At 33.1% G+C, this 6635-nt stretch overlaps 1 long non-coding RNA gene across 1 annotated transcript; it reads right to left on the bottom strand.

Annotated features, from left to right (window-relative positions):
• Positions 1-2349: 2349 nt before the first annotated feature.
• On the bottom strand, positions 2350-5686 carry LOC145772692 (uncharacterized). The gene is made up of 3 exons (XR_014289310.1): positions 5101-5686; positions 2998-4952; positions 2350-2424 (listed from the first exon to the last, which is right to left on the bottom strand). It is a non-coding gene; the product is annotated as an uncharacterized LOC145772692 (long non-coding RNA).
• Between the last annotated feature and the right edge of the window lie 949 nt (positions 5687-6635).

Raw genomic sequence — 6635 nt, 5'->3', positions numbered from 1 at the left:
AATCATCAAAATTAAAATTCGAACGAAGAAAATCGGACATAAAATGACTAAATGCCAGTAAAATTCACGTTTTTAGAGCTTTTTTGCAACATATGTTTACAGAATACACAAACTAAGCATTTATTTCGAAAACAAATAACTACAATATAAAATAAAAGCATTTGACTATGTGCATGCCAATTTTGTCAAATGTGCGATATTTAGCGGCTGAGTTATAAGCCATTAGTCAGGACGTGGCCAAATGGCCACGTCTCGTGCTTTTCGCGTGTCTTTGAAACGAATACCAGATAGGGTTAAAACAGCCCATCGCTTTACTATTCGTTTGTATTGGCAACTCAAGAAAACACTCGGCTCTTCGAAGTCACAATCGAGTGTCTTTTTTAATTGTAACCTTGTTATATTCTCTAATCTTGCATATATGAAACTGCATAAAACCAAAGTTACTTTTTGTTACTTTCGTATCATATCTTTTCAAAATCTGCGGCAGTTTCTAAATTTTTATACCAAAATTAACCCAATTGAAATTAACTGGCAACTCTAGTATTGATCTTTTGTGAGCGAAGCTGAAAACTGATTTAGTTTTGTCATTGCAAACGAGAGCATGAAAGAAGTTTCTCGGAAAACAATTTGCTTTTTAGATACATTTTTGCTTAAATTCTCTACTTCTGTGACTATTAACCAATAATTTACAAATTCACATATCGGACCCAAGAAGGTAATTTTTTTTTTGTGAATGTTTAAACTTTTATAACAATTTCTTATGTTTCGAAAAATTATTCAGAAAACCTTTAAATATTCTTCTTAAAATTAAACTTATCGCAAAAATACAGCTTTTTACAAGTTTTTTTTTATTTTTTAAATCATGTAATTTAGCATAGAACTACAACAGGAGGGGACTTAATTATCGAACCATTTTTGTCTTGATATTTTCCCTAGAATAGCCTACACTAGGTTGCGTATCAGATTTTTGCACCTTGGTAAATATTTCTTTAAATTAAATACTTACCCCAGCAATAGGCCTATAAAGTATAACTTGAATTTTTTTCTCTTTTTGCGCAATCATTGCAGGTAAAAGTTATAAAAATAAAAGACATTTACAAACCAGAAATTGCTAAATTAATGTTTAAATATAACCATAATTCTTTACCCTGTACTTTTTCGAATTACTTCAAAAAAACATCAAACATTCATAATCGCTCAACTAGATGTTCAATCAAGAATGATAATTCCTTTGTTCCTCTGTATGCTACTTCAAAACTTCAACAAAGCATCAAGTATAGTGGAGTAAAAATATGGAACTCAATCCCACTAGATATTAAAAAAAAATCTTTTGACTCATTTAAAAAACTTTACAAAAATTATCTAATTGCAGAATATTAAAGTTGATTGCAGTGTAATTTACTGATGTGGACCGATACTCTTTAAGCTTTTAATCGTTGACTATCAACACCTAATATTGGAACTTGTAATTTTGACATATCATGGATGCAAGTTTGTTTCTGTCTTGACTCTTTGTTGCTAGTGTAGATATTTTAGTGTAATGTTTACTAAATGTTTATCATCGACTTGGCTGAGGGTGGCTGCTTGACTCGAAGACCGTCATGGTCACTTCGCAGCTTCCCGTTGTGATTTACTTACTTCAACGATTGTTATTTTTCTTTGTATCAATTGTGTTCGTTAAGCGTGCTGCATCATTTAATGATTTTGCTGTTATGATATTGCACAACAAAATACACCAATCAATTACGGCGCAAAACAAAGTCTATTTGCTTTAGGGCAAAATTACCAAGCTTTAGCTAAAACCGTGTTTGATATGTTTATAGTGTAGGTTTATCACTTCCAAGTGGAAAGTGCTTGTAAATTAATCTTCCGTATGGTGCAAATTTACAATAACCGTCTGAATCTTTTGACGACAAATAATAACGTTGAGAGTTTTGTAACTTCAAATAAAATTTATAAATTTTAAAATTTATAAATTATAAATAAAGTCCAACTTTTTAATTTTCTTGAAGAACTTTTTTATCTTTAGCTATTTACTATTTGTGACTAAGCAGAAATTCTTCTTCAAGTGAAATTTCCTTTTAGGATTGCTTTTTTAAAGTTTAATCTAAAACAGTGTTAAAAAAAAACTTAAATAATTGCTGTCAGGATTGCGATGCTAAAACTGAAGATTTTAGTCTGCCGTGCTTGAGTGTACAACTGTACAATGTTTGTTTGTCGTGTCCAGGCTTACACCCGATAGTTGAAGATTTAGATTAAGTGGACGGGAAGGCAAGGAAGCCAATCATCGTGACCACCATCAGGCATATCTTTAAGTGTCTGACCGCAGACACAGCCGCATGCTCTTAAGCGGTGTCGAACCGGCGTCCTTCGATTGCCGTTCCAGGATTCTCACCACTCGGCTATGCAGCCGACAACTGTAGCCTACAATGATGTAATAACTTGTATTGGTATTTGGCTACGATGCTTCACATCTCAAGTACAGTATATCTGCTTGAAACAAATATTGTTTTTATCTGTATGGAAAAAAAACAATGTTGAAATCAATAAACTGACTGTGCTTTCGCTGCTTTTTTGGCTTGAGTTATATTGTTTACTTACGGCATCCATTTATATTTTTTTAATGAAATTTTTAATTTTTTACATCAACTAAAGTGTAGCATATTTGATATTGTCTTTTAAGCCAAATGCAGTTTTTGTTTTCAGAACTTGGAAAATATATATTAAATGCAGTACTTTAAATTTAAACCAGTAAAAAGTTAAATAAGACTCTCCTAAAAAAGTATTTTCCATTTCTTATTTAATACCATGAAAGTTCTCCACCAGTAGGTAAAATAAGTATTCTCCTTGTTAAAATAGGACTTCTCAGAAATGAAAAAAAGAATGTGTTCTTTATTTCGCCAACATTTTATTCAGTTAAAACGCGAAGCCAATTAAAGATCTGTTCCTAGATTAACAGGAGAATGTATATGACTACGGTGTGCACGCCATTGCTACCTCTGTCCTAATCGTCGACGGATTGGATCCTTCATTGGCTTTTAGAAAATCGAGATTTCGGAGATATCTCCTGGACTACTTCATTGTAGAACAACTGAACGGTTTCCTACAACTCTAAACAAAAAAAGAACACTCACAAATGCGGTGTCATTGAAAATGGTTTGATTCAAAAAACTTTGACAAGAGAGACGTTATTTCTGTCGTTATTTATTACCAGAAATGTATGCCACTCCACAGTACATTTCCAATGTTAAAAGGGAACGGAAATAACTAGGGGGAAAGCCGTGTAATATGGACCAGCGTGTAATATGGAACAGCACGTTTTAGCCTTTTTAAAAATTTGAAAACTATATGCTTCGTAAACAGCTTGAAATAAGAGTTGAACTAAAGGATAATGGCGGAAAATTTATTTCTTTGTGCAGCTTTCAGAAGGCATGGCGAGAGAAAACTTGAAAGGGGTCTGTGCTATCTTATTTACAGTGTTTATGTGATTAAGGTTTGTGTAAGTTCAAAGATACTTAGGACTGAGGAAGGGTTATTGTCGTATAGTGACGTTATTGCTAGTTAATGTATGGAAGAAATTTTAGTGTTTGTTCTTTTGATTATTTCATGAGGTTGTTAAGATTTTTTTGTTTAGTGAAGTGTAATATGGAACAGGTGGTGGTGTGTAATATGGACCACTGTTCCATATAGCAACATTGTAAACAACCGATTTTGACCATGTGTTACAGCTGGTGTTATAGTGTTCTTTCTAGTTCTTGTTTACTTGTGATCTACATTGCTTAGTTCTTGGACCTGCTTCACTAGGTAGGCTATAATAGTCACTGATATGAAAACGTTAATTAAAAAGCAAATGACATTCCATATCACTCGGAGAATAACGCATTTTTTGTCTGAAATATCTTTGCATTGTTTAGGTTTACTTCTGTGTAATTTATTTGAAGTTTAAACTACTCATGCTTGTGGTCCATATTACACATGTGGTTGGTCCATATTACACATGTGGTGTGTAATATGGACCACCATGGCGCATAATTTTAAATTTGGATTGTATGTTTGGTGGTGATTGTGTTGATATGATTTTCGTGATGAAAGACCTTCACGGCAGTGGTGAATAAACCTGACCAAGAACTCTCAGTTTGTGCATCAACCTCATGCGTAATTGCAATATGTTTTTAAGTGGTCCATATTACACGACTTTCCCCTATTTAGTTTCAAACAAGGACTGGGGGGTAAGCTACTTACTTAGAAGGCCTTAACTTGATATACCATGAACACCTGAATTACCATGGAATAACTTAAAAAAATTTACTAACATCTATTTAAACTTAACACGACAAAGTGAAGAACATTTTTATATAACGTAGTCTTATCGTAGCCTAGTGATATTCTCATGCATTCAATTCAGCTATAACGCACCCACAACAAAAATTTGATATTGGCGCGAAAACTTTTTAACTCTATAAATATTTTATCTTTTATCAGGTGTAGGCATGCAATTTGTTTGGGTTGACTCAAAAGGGTAGGCTATACCATTTCCAAGAAGCTGACAAGCACCGAATTGAACGTTGAACGAAGAAGCAAAAATCAACTTGAATCTACAGAATTAAAAATTTCTACCTGTGCAAATCGAAAGCAATCTCATACCTAGGCTGATAATAATTAGTTCTGAGGGAAAACTGACCGCTGTACAGTAGAATGTTGATATCTTCTCTAAACATGTTACCACAACTAAATTCTTTCAAACACTTTTTGAAGCATAAAAACTTAACACAAATTTAAAAGTAGAAATTTGATTAAAAAGTATTCACGTGACAACGTCAATTCGCAATGATTCGAAAAAATTGTCCTGAAAGAAGGTTGCAAAAGTATTGCACATGCAAAGAAAATATTTTACTTGAAACTTTATACAACGCTACACTGCAGGTCTTCCTTTTTCTTGATACAAGAAGGCTCTAAAAAAAAAAAAGTATTAGTATTGTATAGTTAACTATGCTGATTTGTATAATGTTCTTAGTTAACTGTTTTCTAGCAGAGCAGTAGCTGAGAGAAAGGAAGTAGTTAATAGGTTACGTTGTAACATCATCAATTCCTTTTAAATACCTTTGAAGATCTATTCTGTGGAGAAATATTTGTTCATTGGATACCACGCGTGGATTTTGCTCACAATGATGTCAACATTTTGATTTCTCACTGTATCAGCCTCCACAAAAAATTTGACAGTTGAAATACATTTTCTGTCAAACATTTGTTCCCCCTTCTGTTTGTGGAATTGCAAAGATAAAAGCATAAATCTCTTAAGAAATTATCCTGCCAAGTTAAAAAGTTTTGTCAATTTTTTTCTTAGTTCAAGAAATCTTGCTAAAATAATATGGACAAACAAACTAAGCTACCGTACTCGAATAAATATGGCAAGCTAAAGAAAATTGAAGCATTTAACATTCATCTTGGAGCTTAACTTCCTGCATGGGCGAATGTTTTACGTACCATTCTGTGTAGGCTATAATCTTAAGTAGGCGTAGCCTGTTTTCTGTTCAACACATTGTTCGTCATATTTCTTTCTTAGTTACAAACTCTCTTTGTTTCTCAGTTACTAAACCAGTAAGCCATGGCCCAGCAAAATGAGAAATTGACCCTTCGAAACGTCGCGCTGGCACGCGGTAGGTGAGACAATGTAATGTTGATAGCACTTTGTAGTCGTCTTATTACATTATATTATACACTTATTTAAAGAAATGCCTACTGTACAGTAGTTTACCCATCTGCCGATTTATAATCTACGTTTGGTTCGCCTCACACAAGCAATCGGTAAAAGGCATTGAATGAAAAAATAGCAGAATTGATTATTTCTGAACATCTTTAACCAACTTCAGATTCGTATTTACAGAATCACGATTCCATGACCTTTCATAAAGGTGGACTTGAATTTTTTTTGTAAATTGCATAGCATCTAAACCGTTGATAACTTGATCAATGTTACCTTTGAGCTTAATGCGTTGATAAACAGAGTAGGCCTATGTTTACAAAACTACTTTCCAACGATTTGTTCAAACCATGATTCAAACGTATCAAGCAAAACTTTTATAATTTAAGATAATTTTTTTTTAGATGCAGTAGGCTATACAACATTTTGCAAACTCTTGTTTTCCCAATTGCCACAAATGGATGTAAAATTTGGACATGCACAAAACGTGACATTAAAAAGTTAAGAAGTTTTGAAATGTGGTGTCAGTTGCTGGATGGAAAGAAAAACAAATGAATTTGTTTCCCAGCAAATAAACGATAAATGGAGTCTGGTTAATAACATTAACCTAAAAAAATTGAGATATTTTGGACACATAGCAAGAAGCAATCCATTGGAAAATTCAATGTTGACTGGGATGGTGCAAAGCAAACGAACAAAAGGACGACAAAAAATGAAATAATTTGACAATATCAAGCAAATTACGAAAATAAAAAGCATGCCGAAACCACTATTAAAAACAAAAGACAGAACAAAATGGAGGCAGTTCATAAGGAACATCACAGCTGATCAAACATGCTCAATCTGTTGAAGAAAAATACATTTTTTTCTCATCCCACAGATTAATTTTAAAAAATACACTTAAGTACAAGTACAGTAAAGAATACGAGGTCAA

The sequence above is a fragment of the Aplidium turbinatum genome, chromosome 6 (assembly GCF_918807975.1).
Source record: "Aplidium turbinatum chromosome 6, kaAplTurb1.1, whole genome shotgun sequence".
In the NCBI taxonomy this organism is placed as follows: domain Eukaryota; kingdom Metazoa; phylum Chordata; class Ascidiacea; order Aplousobranchia; family Polyclinidae; genus Aplidium; species Aplidium turbinatum.
Note: the sequence above shows the minus strand (reverse complement) of the source record. Positions and strands in the feature narration are given on the sequence as shown.